Below are 20,118 nucleotides of genomic sequence, written 5' to 3'. Positions count from 1 at the left end.
AAAATGTACTATTCTTCTGTCTTCTGACACCTTGGTTCAATCTTGAGTATTTCTCCAAGACATTTAATAATCATGAATAAATAAGCATATCACAGTTAAAGTTCATAAAAACACATACTTACTTACCTATTATTTATTAAATCTTCAGAAGCATACAAATATTAATAAGATCTCAATTAAAAATAGCTAAAGAAATATTCACACCAGCCTCAAATCAGATATAATGGAGTCTTTTAAAAGCTTTATCATGGAAATTATTGATGAAATATCTATGGTATTGTCAACAATTTGCTGGGAACATGGATACAAAGCCTCCATTGCTGATATAACATCTAAATTAAATCCAGCGTTAGTAAAAACAGAATAATTTCCCATTCTGCTTACATTGCATGAATGCAATACAAGCCAACAACTCAGTGAGAAAAACGTGGACAAGAACACAGAAATCTCTCATGTTAAATATCCAAAACTGTTGCAACCCTCTGGCTTCAGTCAGTCATACCTCCTTTTGTTACACTTGGTGATTTCCAGGCAAGCTTTTTTAAGACTGACTTTCCGCACCAGCAGAGAACATGTATCAACTTGTTGTGTTTATAGCCGTTGATTTAATACTTAGGTGGAGGGACATAATCCAACAAAAGATTTTCCAGATGAGAAAAGTTTTTTGCGAAATGAAGCACAACGTGTCACTTGCAGTGGTTTTGCGTCACTGTCGGACCAGGAAATAACAATAGGCCTATGATTCCTGGAAAAGGCCCTTCCTCTAAAAACAGATTTATCTAAGATCGCTGAAAGATGTCATAATAACATTTCTACAAGAATCTTTCAGAATTATGTTTTTCTTGTTGACCAAAATGGACTTTGAAATGCAGGATTTATTACCACTAGCTACTAATAAATAGCTTAATCAGTCTTCTTTCACTGAAGCATTATTTGGTGCATGGTGATTTTGATCACCTTTACTTTTGGTGTTAGCTTCAACATATTTCCTGTGAGTACAAAAACACAAAACAATTAGGCTTCAGGTGTAAGACTTTCATCACCGTCATTTACATGAAAATTGTTAATGCAAACATTTTAAAGTCTTTAAATTCCTTCATACCTAGAAGAGTAAATGCACATACCTCCGTATATATCTTTGACACACTTCTGTACGCTATCTCTTTTATAACTGAAGAGCTCTACCACTTTAAGTTCAGATACACTGCATTTATTTTATTCACAGAGTAAATGTCCGAGTTGTTGTTGTTGCCTATGTTGCAAAGACAACCATACATTTGATGGTTATGCCTCATAGCTTTTAGAGCCTACTAATGACAAATGTAGCAACTTAATCGGACAATCAGGGGAAACAGTAAGAAAGTGCTAGCTACATACAGTATATTCAAATAAGTTCCCAACACTGGGCACACTGCATTTTGTTGTTCAAGGTTTGCCGGATATTGAGCCTTCATGTCCAAGGAGATCATGACTGTTGGCTGACAGAATTGCAAATACAGTGAGTGAGGCTTGTAAATAGTTAATCAATACGCAGACGATGTCATCATTCCACAGGAATTACACAATGCAATCAACATTTGTTTCATAATGATGAATTGCAGCAAAAAAAAGTTTATTGCCACTTTAAGTGAGAACTTCCTCCATCAAACAGGAGCAGGTCTTTGATGTGGTCAGGCATTCCCAACAGTCCCATTACACAATATCTGGCTGTTGCTCAATATGTGAAGCGCAATGAAAGTAAACACAAATATCCATCTCCTTGTTTTAATGTGGAATATCCATGATGCATGGTTCCGTGGCTGCCAACTAAGTGAATGTGCCTCAACTATTGTAAGCATAATCACAAGTAAGTCTTAATTAATGTTATTATAAGGAGACAGTTGGAGTAGTTTTTAAGCTGTTAATTTTAGAACACATACAGACAGTACCACAGTCCCTGAAGAAAGCCTTTAATTATCAAGTCACATCTTCCCCCAACTTTTAATAAACAGTTGTCAGCATGGGGGCAGTAACACATCTCTCGTAGCAAAGACATTACTGACAGGCGTTGCAAACAAAAAAGATGCACTGAAAACAAAAACAGTGCACCATGGGGAAACAATTTTAATTAGGTGGATTGAAGAGAGAAATTAGTTGTGAATGTCTGGTTTTCATCACTTTGAAACACTATATCATCTGATTATTATGCAGGCACAATTTCTGGAGTTTATTACAGGGACATGAAAGGAGATTATAAACATATATCTTGTTATGATCAAAGCAGAACCTATGAAGCCTTCGTCCTTGTAAAAGATATATAGACTAGTATGGTGGTACTTCAATTAATTTGATTTCCATCCCAAAAATATCAATGTATTTTTTATGTTTATTTGATCATCTTTGCTTTTTAATGATTGTTTTTAAATGCCATTTTATGATGTGTTTCTGCTTCCCTTAATGCTCTTAATGTCTTTCATTTGTTGTAAAGCTCTTTGAATTGCCTTGTGTTGAAAGGTGCTATAAACTTGCCTTGCCTTGCCAAGCACGCTGCCCTTTCAAATAACTCTCACTGTTGGCTCAGCTAGCCTTATTATAAGTGTTTTGTCAGTATATTTCAAATAACTAACTTAGCTATGTTAACTATAACTTACAGCAGATCTGCAATAATATCAGAAGGAATCATGTGATACCATTGTTTTAATAAGCCATTAAAACGTACATCTTAGGTTAGTTTCCAGTGACAGTTGGCGGACTTTATAATCCCCAAACATCAACAAGCCCTCCGGTCCCAGTTGTGTTCATCCCTTTTTAGCGTCACTGTTTCCGTTGTGATTTGAGTTTCTTGCAGCGCTTCATTTAAGCAGAGCTTTTAGTTAACGCAGCGCATGTTTCGTTAGGTTGGTGAATGTTTTCTAAGTGAGATGTGTTGGCAAGTTTGTGAAGACTTCAATTGCATGTGTTTTGGCTCATTTGTGTTTTCTTATTTGCATCGTTTTTGAAACTGCAGTGTGTTTCTCCTGATGGTAATCTTTTGGGCTGTTGTAACATGTGTGCACCTGTAGACCACTCATTACTAGAGAGTGAAAAGAAAAGATCAAAAAGAAAGATACTTGCTGATATACACTCTGGCAAATAAATATTAAGAATTGTAGTATTGTGGTATCTAAGTCCTTAAATCACTGCTCATAGTCAGTGTTGCAAAGAACTGCTGTAAATACTGCATAACTGTTGACTATATTAACGCCAAGCTCGAAAGGATGCTGCCACAAATTAGGTAAACACTGGCACCATAGCTTTAAGAATGGGGGCACATCTAAAGAAAAAATGTAATAACTCAACCCGGTGGAGCCGTACTCTCAAGAAAACACTGACAGCATAATAAGTATCCACTCAAACAGGCCTGTTCACGGCAGTAAGTAAAGAAAGCTGATTTGAACATACTGTAGATGGAACAACTAAACCCGGCCACTCTCTTCTCTAAAAGGATACCACTGACAACATAATAAGTATTCTCCGAAACTCCTCGGTGGCAGTGTGAAATGGGATGCATACAGGGTTTATCTGCTGTAATGGAGGCTGATGCCATATCATGCAATATGATATACCATCAGCCCTATACAGAAGATTTTATAAGGAAAATGTTCTTGTCCATCAACCATTACTGTAGCAAACTATATATAAACTATATCCCAAACAAGGATTGAAAATCGAATGTACAATGAAATTCTTTGTCTGCTTCAGTTTGTTCCATCTACAGAATTTATAATAATATACGCAAATAGGCGAGACATGTTTTTTTTTCAGACATATGTGCAGCTTGCACTATGAATTAGGCTCATAAGTACCACACAATGTGAATTTTATGGTCAAGAAAATATCAAACTGATGGAGCACTGCTGGCTCCACAGAAAAAGCATTTCTCCGTGTTAGCACCAACATACAGTAGTACTGTATGTAGATTTACAATGTCCCTCAATTGTCATCGTGATTATTTATTCATTAAAACAGCCTCGAACATCTTCAGTACTTTTCAGTAAATAATGAACTATAGTTGGAACTTAAAGTGGAGTGTTGTAAAACCTTTTCATTATAAACTTTTAGAGCACTTCAATAATTTCTACAACATTTATATAAACAACAAATACATGTATATATTCTGAACATCTTTGTTGACATTTCTACAAAGCATTCTTTAAAGTGTTATAATGGCCACTTCTGTCTGAGAAAAGTCTTTTTTATTTTACATTGTAGGTGTGAATGACAAGAAGTTGAGACTTTGTTACCAGTGTTGACACTTGTCTTGTCAATTTTGTCAGGATAGGTGACACCCATCTGGGCTTTAGAAATAGAGTGACAGAGGCTTCTGTTGGAAAATTGACTAACTGGGATTGGAGACAAAGGAGAAATGTAAATAAGACAAACCTGAATGCTGTCTTTGGTAGAGACCCTGCAGCTATGCTGTACAATTTGAAATTCTCTATTAAATCAGCAAAGCAATGTCAACATAAACCTGTAGCCTCGCTGTCATGTGTGATACTTGCAGTGTCAATTTTGTGTCACAGAGCAGCACAGATGTTGCAAGTTGTCAGTGACCTGTCATCCAATCGCGAGTGGCTGGGGGCTGATAGTCAGACAAAAAAAGATTCTCTAAAAAGTGAATAATATACTTTGTTATTCATATTGATGGGCTTTGCTTTCAAGTTTTGGAACAGATAGAGACAAAGTTTCCCTCCCTCCAGAGGTTGTTTCTCTCCCCCCCTGCCTGAAACTTCTCCATTGGACTCCTTTTTTATTTCCCTAACATAGTGACATCAGTATGTAACACTTGCGCTAAGGAGCGTTGCATCTCTAAGAGGTTGACCAATCACAACAGAGCTGGCCAGCTAACCAATCAGAGCATACTGGGCTCTGGTTTCAGACAGAGGGTGAAAAGAGGTGCTGCAGCACAGGCACTATGAGAAAAATAAAGGTTCACAAATATGAACCTCAGAATACAAATATAAACCTGAAAATGAGCATAATAGACACCCTTTAATGTGTATATAATGTATTCCTCCATCCGAGAAATGTATGAAATATTACAATGCACACTTGCTACAATGTATTTTTGTGTTTTTAAAGAGAAAAAAGGACTGCTTTACTTTTAAAGTAATGAAAATGAACTTACAGTACAGTAAGAGGGAGTTAGGGGATCAAAGTGTTGTGTAAAGTTCATTGGGGATTTGAGAAACAGCTGGAATGCATAAGATCATGACATCATGACCTCAACTTGTGACAAACGACAGAAAACCAAGACAAAGCCCCTCCTTAGTGAATGTTCTCATTACTGACTAGTTTTATGTATTTAAAATACGTTTATCATTTGTTAAGAGCTGGTAATATACTCAGTGACATAACAAACAATAGAAACTGTAATCCAGAATCAGATCTTAAATCTTTGGCAGACAGAACAGAATATACAAAACTGCACTAAAAAACAAAGGCTTTATTTCTAGTTTGTTCAATAAAACAAAATGCATGCTATCTTAATTGTACAAATACTAAGAAGCCACAAGAAATTCCTCTCTACTAACAGAAGCTGCTCGGAAACCCAAGCGCTGTCAATCCTCCAGGAATGCCAATACAGGCCTTTTAAAACACCTGCTTCATCAAGTCTAGCTGCTTTTCCTCCAAACACGACTGGTAATTCTATTTCAGTCATGCAAGATCTACAGGAAATACACACTGCGTGCCTTTATTGTAATATTGCTTTTGACAGCATTCGATGGACTTCCTGCACATTCTGACGGGAAGATCAATTCCTTCCAATCCCACGATAGCTGAGAATTCTCTAAAGAGCACAGCATTATCTTTAAGGAGATAAGCAAACGTTGGCACATTTACAGGCTGCAATATGGCACTCATGATAAACAGATGCAGTTGCTGTTACTGCGATAAACTGCTGCGAGAAAACAGGGGTTTTCTTGTAAACCTTTTGGAATAATCTAATAATGTTCCTCTTTTCCATTATCTTATTTAATTTCAAGACTTCAGCCACCCACAGAAGAAGGGAAAAGGCTAACAGGGCGTGTGCTTGTGCATCCAGCTAACTTAATTAAGGCCCAGGGTTTTTAGTCCTTTCTGTCGTCAATGCTCAGCTCATTGATTCGGCCCAGTGGTTGAACACAGAGACAACTTTCTTCAAGACTGAAGTGATTTATTATCCAAGATGGTGAAAAACCAGGGTTTATTTTGATAGGGCAATTGATACTGCGGGAACCTGAAACAAATCTGAAGGCTGCAAGTTTTTCTGTCAGATCAGGAACTTGGTAAAGAACACAGAAAACATTTAATGTATCAGGGACCTAAACACAAATTCCATAAAACTAAAACTCCTTAACGCTATACTGTATATGATATTACTCTTTAAAAATCATATAGTCATATACATGTAATAATATATTAAATAGTCCAGTTTTCTGCAGAATGTGTACTGTTACTTTTAATAATTTGTACATGTTGCTAATAATACATTTGACTGTACTTTTAATTACGGTAAATTACATTTAGAATATAGGAATTTTACTGGTAATGGAGTATTTTAACAATCATTTATTGCTACTTTTACTCAAGCAAACAATCTGAATAGCCTACTTATTCAACCTTTTGGAGATATCGGCCATAGACTGCAAGTAGATTTTGGTTCTCAAAGTGGCATAGAAAATACATTTGTAAAGCCAACAGCAATGACTGATTTTATCTAACAGAACTCTACCGGCGTATTGTATCACTGTTCAAAAGGAAGCGTGCATCTACTCATGGACCAAAAGACTTTGCTAGTAGTTTGGTAGAAAGCAAATATTTCCTAAATGAAACTGTTCACAACTGTTTCTCTGGATTATCTTTAGTAACAGTGTCGTGATTTTTTAGAATGAAACGTTGGTTTTGAGTATTGGAGAAAAGGGGGATATCTCTACGACCAACACTCTACAATTTGCACGTAAACAATCCAGAGAGATAAAGAACACTAAAGGTAAGGACATGTCTTTTCCAACACACTTTCCCTTTAAATATTCACTTCCAATCACTTCCATTTCCTTATTGTGACCTTATGGCCTGTGGGATGAAACTGTCCCTGAGTCGGATGGTCTCTGTCCTGATGCTGCGGTACCGCCTGGCAGACGGCAGCAGAGATTTAGATTCAAAGCAGGATTAATATAGAAAATAATGTAATGCAATGCAAATCTAATGACTAGAGCAATATATAATGTCACTCAAAACTCCACACATAACTAGTTTTGGGTGTAATATGAGGATTTTCTAGTGCCTTAGGTTCAAAGGGATAACCAACAGGAGATAGCAACAGCTTCCTCCACAGTTTAAGGTGCAGTAAGTGGATAAGAGGGATTAATGGTATCCAAGCCACAACTCAGCAGCCAATCCTGTTAAACCCAGCCAGGCATGGGGGCAGTAGTTCAGATGCGTATGGCTTCAGGATCCCTCGTGGGTCTCCTGATGCTGAGGATCCCTCAGATGAGTGTTATCGCGCCTGCATGAGTATGTAGCATTATCCCCAATGTATGTTCCCCGTGTGTTTCTCTCTCTTCCTCTCCATCTCAATATTTCAGTGCAGTTCACCGGAATATATTGGCATTGCGATGTACACATACACATGTTCGGTCTTCAATTTTCTCCTCACTTACTTTCTTTCTGCACCACAACAATACAACATTCTTGTTTTTCATGACATACACGTACAATATAAAATGTTCTGCAACTAGAGATCTGAAATATCAAAACAATAACAAAAAATTGAGATTGGTGACTTGGATCATGGGAGTTGTTCCTCTCACCAGCATTGACGTCATTGCAGTCAGATTTCCCCAATAGGATTTCTTTAATGTTCTTCATTACATATCACTTGTTCTTCATTCTGGAAGTTTTTACTGGGAGCCAGTGGTTTTCCCGCCAAATTATGAACTTGTGTCTCCTCCTTTCAGGTGATTAAAACCAATATAAACACACACAAAAACTGGATGAAGCAGTTTGATTAAAACAAATTTAAGTTTTCAAATGCTCTATGTTGTTTGGCAGACAACGAACCTGTTAACCTGTTTCTCTGATAATTTGCGACCAATTTGCTGTTCAGCACACATAGAATCGAGGGGCTCTGGGTTTTTGCTAATAGTTTAAGATCCAGATGCCAGATGAATTAAATGCTTTGATTAATATATATAGGTTATATAACTTAAGCTGTGTATTATAAAGACAAATCTTTAAACTAGATATATTGTTGACAACTTCTGGCAGACAACAACAATGCTAACGAATTTGGATATGTTGCTAATTCTGGTAACCTAATGAAGGTACCTTGGTTAGAATAACCCAGTTATCTATGTTAAAACGTTTGGAAACAGGATAACACAACTCAACGAAAATATAAAACATTTGTCTAATTATTTGCAGGCATTTTATACCTTTAATATTCCTCCTTTATCTGTTATTCTTTTGACATGCCATGTTATCTGTCAACCCAGTCTCACGGCATTTCGTGTTATAGTCTCGACATTTAATCTATTGATTCGTGTTCACCAACACGATTTTCAACTTTTTTTCGTGTCACACAGAACGATTTTAAAAGCAATGTCAAATGTAAAAATGTCTTACTCAATATCAAGCCACGATTATTGTTTTTATTTTAAATCGTATAATGTCTGACTTTTTTTGCCGTCCGTGAGGAAAATAAATGGGGCTCAGAGCCTCAGAATACTGAAATCTGAATTTTTTTAATTTTTTCCTTCTAATTTGATATTCTTTTCTAACTAACACACTGTTATTTACTCAACAATAACACACACGTATCCTTGTTTTTATTTATTTGTTTAATTTTATAATCTCTGGCTTTTTTGGCGTCCGTCAGGAACTGAATTTCAAAATAAAATAACTGGAAACAGACGTAGGCCTATATGGGACATTTCGAGCATCATTGCGATACACACCCACTGGACTGATTACCCAAGATCCTCAGCTATGGTTGAAGCTCGGTAACTGAATGTTTTAGCCGCAATGCACATTGGGATATGGTGTTAATGCGATATGAAATCCGAAAAACATTTCAGAGTTTAGGATGGCCGAAGACCATACACTGTAGTGTCTTCGGCCACTAACCATAATCCTCAGCTATCGTTTGGGACTACAGTCCCGTTGCTTGACAAACCCCCTGATTAATCTTCAAGCTCTGGCATTCGATGTTGGAATGGCAGTGCGCCAAGGTTATGCAGAGCGTTAAACAGCGCTTTGAAATGGAACGAAACCACGGCAGACTATCCAAAACCGGACTCGAACGGGACCAGCCCCCCTTCAGAACTACACATGCTGGCTATTGTGTTTCGCAAAATTTTCGATGGGACGTCTCTACTGGGAACGTTTTCGTTTTCCCCACAATTAAAAGTTGTCAGTGTAACCGGTCTGGTTTGACGCCACATGTGATCTCCGCGTTGTGTTGTGTTGTGTAAATGCGAACGACTTCTTTCTTGCCAGCCAGGATTTATTATCTGTGCAAAACAGAATATAATTAAAGCAGGAAATGGCTTCATCAGCTTTCTAAATTAACACTTCTCCTCAGTGGGACCTGAAGCTAACTCAGGAAAGTATACACAGAGTTCTAAATAATACAATTAACAGATATACATTTATCCATGTTGGCAAACCGGTTTTTCTTTGTAAATTAATATATAAAAATATAACCATTAATTTACACTTGCAAAACAAACAATACAATTTACAGTTACAAGACACAAAAAGAATACCCATATACTGTACCTGTGCAAAACAGAATATAATTAAAGCAGGAAATGGCTTTATCAGCTTTCTAAATTAACACCTTCAGTGGAAGAGAACACCCACATGTTAGGTTAGCATAGCTAAACTTTAGAAAGCTCACAAACAATGTTTGAAGCACTGCACATTATATAAACTACAGTTACACACGGCAAAATATGGACATTAACTGCAAACAAATTTGGCTTAAACAATCTATTAGATTAAATGTTGTGACTAACACAAAATGCCGTGAGACTGGGTTGTATCTGTGTCATGATGCATTTGGTGAGAGACTTCATTCTTCTTAGCCAGATAAAATTACTTCTCCCAGTGTTGCTAATGCTGACCCCCCTGTGATAAAGATACATCACTCACTGGAATATTACATCCGTCCTGCTCTATCGGCCACACAAATGCTCAATTCACCGCACATCCATACGACAGAATAATCCTTTCTAGATTTACAGCAAAAGCCGGAACAGTTTGCTTCTCACTTTCACTCACTTCTTTATCTTGTGTTTTTCATTAGATTTGGCTTAAAAGTTCAACACAATAAGACGTTTTTTGGGGGGGATTAGGTGTATATTTAATTTCTGGAGTTGAACAATCCCTTGTTTTGTTACAATGACGTTCAGTCCCCAAGGTTCTGAATACCCTTACAGAACCTCAGAAAAGCAACGCAGTACATTTTGTATGTCTTAATTTTATAGAATATGTTTCAGACTGCATGCTAGTTCAAAAACCTTGCACAAAAATGTTGCTCAGGAACATGGGAAAGGGGACTAAGAGGTATGTAAAACAATTCCAGCTGGTAAAGTCCTGTGACAGTGTGATAAACATGCAGCTCTAATCCACCAAAAACACATTAGAGTTGAGGAAGAGAGCTTGAGAATTGACTGTAGGGCGGGAAAAGAGCTTTGATTTCACCACAGTGCAATCTCTACGCCAGCAGCATTACTATGGTAAAAGCGGATTATCATCTATTACATAACTGGGGCTGTGCACTAAAACCCTCTGGATAAAGAGTCACATTGTGCTGTTTTTGTATTACAGTAGACATTACAGATTACTCACAATAATTACACATTCAATTACAAAGACATAAGTAAAGTTTTGTTTCCATTATGCACACTTGTGTACAGTATGCCTTCACTGAGATTTAATTACCATGTTCCATTGATTTACTTTACTTAATTGCGCTGATATAGTTCATATGGTACAAGCCTGTGACACAAGATTTTCATCGGCATAACTACAATGTAGCTATGTTCGTATGACTAAATAAAGAACCTTGAACCTTGAACCTTCGTAACACTTCCGATAATGTCCATGTCTAGATAAACACTAAAGAATACATAATCAGCTTAAAGCTAAATATAATTATAGTTTTAAGACCGTAAATATAGCTCCATATCAACACATTTGGACAAATTATAAAATGACTTATTGGGTCAAGTATAACAATATTTCATAATCGCTGGTTACTCACTGACATTTTAGATTATATTATGTACTCCTGCTAGTTATATACCTGTTTTTCATCAATGTTTTATTCTTCTACTTATATTATTTCAATTGCTCTGTTTTCTGATTTTTGGGAAACCGGAAAGCCAAATAAAAATGTGTCACTGGACAATATACAGAAGCCTTGTTTTTGTTAGCCGTCTTAGATATAGACATATACCGGGTTCCGTTACACGTGTATTTAAAGTGTTCTCTCACTACGATTGTATGTAACGGTCAAGATGATCTCCTAAAAAGCTTGCAACCCCTTCAATCTTTGACTGTAAATCAGTTACTGATTGTCTCTAAGGGTGACCTCTCAATATAGTAGCCTTTCGTATGAATTAAAACCTTATGGGCTGTATGACTCCACTTCACAGCTAATCACATGAGAGGTTCACTAATAAACACATTTAACACATATTTTTGCACGATATTAGGTGATTATAAAAAATATATAAACAGGTACAGAGCATGGAGAGAGGCGGGCTTTAAACAGATGCAAAGATACTATGAATACAGGATAAAATATATGGGATTTTAAAATTGGATTTCTGAATATTTGAGAAATAAGCCTAGTGGAAAACAGACGTTTATGATACTTACACTCTAAGTTCAGCAGCATATTTCTACGTATTTAAAACGTTTAAAAAACATTTTAAAGCGTATATGTGATCACCAGAAGTAAATCTAACGTTAAGCTATAAACAGACTTCATCACGGTCACATGGATGCGCATCACCACTGCTAAGCTAAAGGCGGCTAGTGTTCAATGATGATTAGTAGTCTAATTCAGTCACTTGTTAGTAGCCGCTCTTCTCATTCGTAACACTCCGTTCGATGTCTCACTATGGGATGCGCCTCATCGCGGAGCAAACAGAAGCATCAATCTCATTACGCCAATCCTGATTGGCTGGTGATCTTGACGTCAGCGTCAGGGAATCCACCCCCTATAAGTAGCTTGCGCTACGCCGCATGCGTCATTCAAACACCTCTTCTCGCTTCAGAGCACATCTCTATATTGGTAGCCGGGCTAGCTCACACAGTCCACAGACGGAACCAAGCTATCCAAGCTAACTTCGGTCGACGGGCGCTCGCCGGCTACTTCTATATATACTTTTGCAAGAAGACTGTTAATACTAACACACCACTTAGTATTGCAAATCGACCTCGCCGTTTTTTCTTCGGAAATAAAGGTAAGGTTTTGATTTTTTCCTTGTCTTCCCTCACTACCGACACCACGGTAGCGAGGACGTTTTTTCTTAATAAAATCTACACCGTCACTTTTTCTCCGGATTAACGACAGGTTGTGATTCTCTTTTCTCAGCAACGCACCTGCTACGAGCGCGTCCTTCCCACGTCGCCATAATGGCGAACAAGATGGACACGTCTCTCCCTCACACCAGAGGAGCCAGGGAATCGGAGGCTCGGCTCTGCGGCTGCGGGTTGAAGATTTCGGACACAGACGCACACCAGGTCTGCTCGTCCTGCCTCGGGCTGCAACATGCCCAGGAGGCTATCGACAACCCCGGCTCATGCGGGCATTGTGCCCGTTTCACCATGAAGAGCCTCCGCCGACGGTTAGCTCGCCAAGCTAGCTTGTAAGGACTCCCTCATGTCCTCTGATTTACCGGACGGAAATCAGGACACGGGGGCGTCCGCCACAGAGATGGAGCCCCGCACTGTGTCGGTCTGGGGCTCATCAGTAGTGGCAGCTGCAGAACCGGAGTCCCGCGCCGTGTCAGGCTGGGACTCGGTGGCAGCGAGGCACGTGCGAGCGGGGCCCCACGCTATACCAAGCTGGGGCCCCCGGCTGGACCTCACCATGGTCTCGCCCGCAGAAGATGTCCTGGAGTTGGACTATACGGAGGACGAAGAGGATGAAACCTCTGGATTCCTCCTGTCCGACTCTGATGAGCAGGAAGACAACGTCTTCATGTCATCGGCTCAGGCTGCAACGCCGGGAGCGATGGCTGCTCTCCCGGGCGATAGCACAGCAGCTTCGCCCTGTCTGAGTATGGTCCTGCAGGCCGTGTGTCAGCGTGCCGCAGCCAGACTAGACATCCCATGGCCCGAAATGGCCAAGGAGACCTCCAGGTCCCGTTACGAGGGGAAAAATGTGCCCCAAGCAACGAGGATAAAGAGGCAACTCCTGCCGGTCTTCCCGGAGATGTTGGATGAGGTGTCGGTCTTGTGGAGAGACCGGCCCTTCAGCAAAAAGGCCCCAATCCAGGGTGCCTCCTCCCTAGACTGCGACGGTATGGAGAGGCTCGGCTTGCTCCGCATACCGCCGATGGAACCGCTGATGGCAGCTCACCTCCTCCCGAGGATGGCGACTACACCGAGCAGGAACCCCACGCTGCCGGCAAAGGCGGACCGGTTCCAGTCAACCATGACTGAACGGTCCTACAGAGCTGCAGCATTGTTTGCCAGGGCTTTGAACATTTCCTCGCTGCTAACCGCTTACCAAGCGGAGCTCTGCGAGGATCTGTCAAGTAATCCTGGACCGGCAGTACTGGACGAGATAGCCGCGATCACGGACATCTGTCTCCGCGTTCAACGCTGCGCCGTCCAGGCCACGGGCAAGGCAATGGGAATTATGGTGGTGCAGGAAAGAGCTAGATGGCTCAACCTCACCAACCTCTCAGACCGGGAAAGAGAGGATGTGCTGGACATGCCCATCGTTCCCGAGGGGATTTTTGGATCTGTGCTCGCTTCTATGCAGAAGAGATGCGAGTCCAAGAAGAAGGAAGACAAGGCCCTCCACCTCTGTCTTCCTCGAAGGGTCCAGCCGCTGCCTCCACAGCGGCAGTCCTTCGCCCAAGCTACCTCAGCTGCTCGGTTTAAAGTACCAAAACAGCAGAGGTCACAGCCTGCCCCGAGTCCCCAGCCCAGGCAGGAGACGAGGGCGAGTTGGCCCAGAAAATCTCCGGTTCGGCCAGCAGTCGAGGAAGAAGAAGCTGGCGGCCTGACAGCCTCCTCTTCTTCCCTTGGTGACGGAGCTGGAAGGTTCCCCAGCTCCAGATGTGTTCCCGCTGCCTCGAGAGATGCCTCAACGCCATCCTCAAGTGCACCAAAACACATGTCACAATATTGTTCTGTTTTCTCGGATAAAGCATTTTCCGCTGACGCATCCAGGTCTCAGGCTGAGGGTGCAGCTAAAAAAAAATGGTTCTAAGGATCGAACAGTGGAAGATGCTCACAACGTCTGCTTGGGTATTCAAGACAGTTACACGGGGCTACAGACTCCAATTCGCTGTCACCCCCCCTCGCTTCTCGGGCGTTCTGTATTCACAGGCCCGAGGGGAGAAAGCCCACATTCTAGAAAGAGAGATCCTCTCGCTTCTAGAAAAGAAGGCTATATCTATAATACCCGCCGAGCGGAGTCAGAGCGGCTTTTATTCCAAGTATTTCCTCGTTCCCAAACGGGGAGGGAACGGAATTCGGCCAATAATAGATTTGAGGGCTCTGAACGCGTATCTAAAAAGATACAAATTCAGAATGCTCACTCACACATCTCCGCTGCGTCTCGTGCGACAAAACGACTGGTTTACATCAGTCGACCTGAAAGATGCGTATTTCCACATCCCAGTATATTATCCACACAGGAAATATCTGGGGTTCGCATTTCAGGGTGTCTGTTACGAATACAGAGTACTTCCCTTCGGGCTGTCTCTCAGTCCAAGAGTGTTTGTACGGTGTACGGAAGCCGCGATAGCCCCGTTGAGACAACAGGGTATTCGCCTGGCAACCTACCTAGACGACTGGTTGCTCCTCGCACAGTCGGAGCAGGAGGCTATTACGCAGACAAATGTCCTCGTAAAGCACCTGCTCAACCTGGGTTTCATAATAAACACAGAAAAGAGCATGCTGTGCCCAGCACAGACTGTACTCTTCCTGGGTTTACGCCTAAACTCGGTGCCCTTTACAGCCTGCTTGTCGGCGGAAAGAGTGAAAGCTTTCAGAGCTTGTCTCGCTCATTTCCAGCTGCGCAAACATGTTCTCTTCAGATCATGCCTGCGGTTACTGGGGCTCATGGCATCAGCCATCCTGGTCGTACGACTGGGACGCTTACACATGAGGGAGTTTCAGCGCTGGGTAGCCGCTCTAAAACTAAAGAGAGTGATGGTTACGGCGAGATGCGTAATGGCACTGCGCCGCTGGCTACACCCGACTTTTCTAGTACGGGGCATGCCTATGGGGACTGTCCTTTCACGGAAGGTGGTCACCACGGACGCATGTCTGACAGGCTGGGGAGGTATTTGCGAGGGTCGCCCGGTGAGGGGGTTTGCGCTCTCTCCAGTTACACATGCTGGCACGCAAACTGATCTTGTGGAGCTGCGGCCGTCTCCTCTCTCTGAGAGCGACGCACGTAACAGGGGTATTGAACCTCGGGGCAGACTTACTGTCCAGAGGTGCACCACTACAAATGTAGCGATTCATTTCAGACAGTTTGAAACGCGAGGGCCGTGATTGGTACGTGATCTGCCCTCGCTCAAGGGAAAACCTCCAGTTTGACTTGAGACCACCCCCGTTATAGATAAATGTAATTATAATGAAGCCAGCTGCAATGGATCATTGATCCACCAGGTGGTGCAGTGGAGTTCCACACTGGAGCTCATGTGAAATAAAGTCAGATACAGTACGCTGGATGTACAGCGGAACTTTGTTAAGATCCATATGTGACGGATATCATACTCTGTGCTAAATAAGAGACATGTAATCATTTACAAAACATCACCATGTTGTTATTTTAAAAAAATGATGTTGTTTAGTCGAAAAAAACGAACAGGAGGAAATGCAGCCCGGCTCTCGATTTTTAATCCTAATTTAATCATCATCTTCACCACGATCATTTATGTTTATGTTCGCCGAATTGACATGAAATCACTGACACATATGAATATACTGTATTCAACTTCATTAAAACATTATTAACGTGCCTAAACTCAGTAATTCACTAAAAATATTTATGTTTTAATGGAGCCTCGTCGGTCGATCAGGATCCCAAAGCGTGGCGGAGGGATCCTGATCTGCATGACGGGTACTATTTTCCCCATAAGGAACAAGTCGCTGCAAATTATCCCGCTTATTACACGGCCACATTCTCAACAAAGTAACGACATGACTCCCAGTATTAATTGAAATACTTTTATTGATTTAGAAAATGTTTTTATTTATTTAAAAAATAGTTGTATGTATTGATTTAAATTGACATGCATCTGCTAAGAAAAATAGTCCGTTGTTACAGTTTTTTAAACAGTCTGAATGAAACGGCAGTTCTCAGCTGTGTATTTACACAACTAATGGCCCATCAACCACAGCTCTCTCCCCCCCCTCCCCCCTTGATCTTTCTTCTCCAGCAGCTAAATTAATTGTAGGTTACTCTGAGTGACAAGCTTACAATTAGACACAACACTGTCATTGCAAGTGACCCTCAGTTAGTTGACTTTTATGTTCAACTGCTAAATTTGTTACTGATAAAAAAAAAAGGGCTTCGACTGTACCTAATTACCTTAACACTAGAACCGCCAGAGGTTTTTGTATAGGCCTACCTAAACCCGTCAAATCCCGCTATTAGAATGCAATTTTTAACAACATAGGGTGCTACATAACACACTTTCAGGAAAAGTCACGGACTGGGAGACTTTAATATTTTATTGAAAAAAAGTTACATTGCACACACACAACACACATCACACAAATTGACCCGATTGGCGGTTCTAGTGTTAAATAAACTCACTAATTAATGAAACCAGTTCAATACGCATTATTATATTCTTATCATTCTTTATGAGCGCAGAAATAGTCTTAAAATCAGATCTGTTTTTTAAATGAAATCTGACGCCAGGCAGTTAGCTCTGATCACCTATGATAAATGCGCCGCACCTAATCGCTGGCCATTCAGCCAGACACTGTTCGAAATGGGGGGGAGATAGGAGGAGCTTGGCTCCCCGAAGGGGGAGGGAGCTCCCCTGAAGGCTGACTTTGAGATAAATAGGGGGAGCCCAAAACAATCGTGCATATTTGTGTCACACAGATTAGAAATGTTGAGTTTCTGTAAATAACAGTTCTTGAAATAAATAATAGTTATTGTTCATTACAGTTTCTGAATATTTGTTTTATATTTGTGAATATGTCTGGGTGTTGCCATCTGTACGTGGCGGCGCTGCATTCTTACTTACGTTGCTATGGTTATGGCGGTGATGCCAGCGCGGTATTTGAAATGTTCATATTGATATTTTTTTAACTCTGGCTTTGTAATAAAAAATATGGCAAAACGAAAACAGCCAAGCGTCACAGCTTTTGGATTCACAAGCAAAGAAGCGAAGGACTCTAAAAATAACAACGTGAACGGAAAACAACTTTTAGTTGGCCGGCTGTAAGCGGCGTTAGGGTCGAGCTTGACGGCTCCACACCGAGGGAGAGTCCTGCCGATGCGGAGCCTGAAGAGGCTTCAACAACGGCCACATCCGCTGGCATAGTGACACCGTCTGTATTAGTAGAAGAGTGTTTTTATAGCAATTGATCGCATCCGCGCTGCTGCGCCAGTCAACAGAGCATGCGTGTGACATATTTAGTAGCAGGATGTGCTCTGAAAAATAGGGCTCCCCGAAAGCCAATGGGTAATTCGAAAACTGACAGAGCTCCCTCTATACAAATCAAACTGTAGACAGTGTGAAAGCACCTATTGTTTTAAATAATGGTCGGAATGTGAACTGTGAGCCTTCTGAATTACCGTGGGACAGCACATTCTAAACTAAAATGTTCAATCAATAAAGTAACATCTTATCTTATCTTAATAATATCTTCATATTAATAATAATAATAAATCATACAGTATGTGTCCGAAAGGGAGCAGGAGGAAGCAAACACAAAAATATACAAAAAATATACTGCATATTAAAGCAAACGATTGTAAATGTAAAAGTAGGAGCATAACAAATAAAGAACTTTAATGTAAACATTTACATTATAATTATGATTATTTAATATATAAAGACTATATATTATTGAATTACAAGATTAGATATACTTTAGTTGATCTAAAATATTGATGTGTTCAAATGCTCTTCAAAACACAACTGAAAGTCCATGAAACTTGTCTTTCTGTATTTGTGAATGAAGCGCCATCTCCTGGTTAAAACCTGAAATTGAAAATCTGGCAACGCCCTCTTGGAAAATAGTGGGAGGGTTTAACATTCCTCTGTACTGGTCTTTGGCAGGTCGTAGGATGGAAGCTGTAAACTGGAGTCTGAAATTCAGTGCTCCATCTGTATATGCAGACTGGACTCTACATCCAATGATTGTGAGCCAGCTGTGGGTGCGTTACGGCCGAGTCGCGGTAGATCTGTTCGCATCAAAAGAAAATGCTCACTGTCAGCTTTTCTTTTCAATGCGCGATCAAAACGCACCGTTCGGCGTGGACGCGCTCGCGCACAATTTGCCTCCGGACCTCCTGTACGCGTTCCCACCCCTGGCGCTGATACCCCAAACTCTGGCCAGAGTGAGGGAACAGCGCCACGCAATGGTCCTGATAGCTCCGCACTGGCCTGCAATGTACTGGCTGGCGGAGATCTATCAGTTGCTGTGCGGTCAGCCGTGGCAGCTCCCCCTACGCAGAGACATACTGTCTCAGGCGGGGGGGACGATCTTTCACCCACACCCGGAGCGCATGGCCCTATGGACCTGGCCCGTGAGTGGTACAATCTGAGTACAGTGGGTTTCCCGCAGAAGGTGATAAACACTATTCAGAGTGCGAGAGCCTCCTCCACCAAGTCTCTTTATGACTGTAAGTGGAGGGTGTTTGAGGAATGGTGCCTTCAAAAAGGGCACACCTCTTTTCAGTGTCCTATTGGAGTGATTTTTATCATTTCTACAGGACCTGATTGAAAAACACAGAGTTTTCTCCACGATCAAAGTGTACTTGGCTGCTATTGCTGCATGCCATGTGGGCTTTGAGGGTAAGACGGCCAGCCAGCATCCTCTGGTCTGCCGTTTTATGAAGGGAGCTCGCAGGCTCCTCCCTGTCTCCAGGTCACTGGTGCCCTTATGGGACTTGACAGTTGTTTTAGATGGGCTCACTCGAACCCCATTTGAACCCCTGGAAGAAGCTGACATGAAGCACCTGTCAATAAAGTGCTGTTACTGGCTCTGGCATCAGCCAAGCGAGTCAGTGACATTCATGCGCTATCTGTACATCCTTCATGCACTCAGTTTTCCCCAGGGCAAACGAGGGTGTTGCTGAAGCCCAACCCTGCCTTTATACCTAAGGTGGTTGGTTTGTGTACCTCAATTGACATTGTTGCATTTCCTCCGCCGCTGTGTCCCTCCGGGGAACAGCAGCCGAATTTGCTGTGTCCAGTTCGTGCTTTACGCACCTATATGGATAGGTCAAAAGAGTTTCGTCGTAATGACCTACTCTTTGTATCCTGGGCTAACCCTCACAAGGGCAAGCCCGTTACTAAGCCACGGCTCTCCCACTGGATTGTGGAAGCGATTGCTTTGGCCTATACGAGTCAGGGTTTGCAGGCACCTCTGGGTTTGCGTGCTCACTCTACTCATGGTCTGGCTACATCCTGGGCTTTGTTCAAGGGTGTTCCCATTCAAGACATTTGTGCAGCGGCGAGCTGGTCCTCGCCGCTCACTTTTGTCCGCTTTTACAGATTAGACGTCTCTGCTCCCAGTGTGGCTCCTGCAGTGCTGGTCCCCCTGCTGAGTTAGAGCTCCAACTGTTAAGTTCTGGTTGGTCTTGGTGACTTTCGAGATAAGCTTGTCTGGCAATACGGGAGCTACAATATCCCATAGTGAGACATCGAACGGAGTGTTACGAAT

This window comes from Notothenia rossii (genome assembly GCF_949606895.1).
Source record: "Notothenia rossii genome assembly, chromosome: 2".
NCBI classification, from domain to species: Eukaryota; Metazoa; Chordata; class Actinopteri; order Perciformes; family Nototheniidae; genus Notothenia; species Notothenia rossii.
This window is presented reverse-complemented; position numbering follows the sequence as displayed.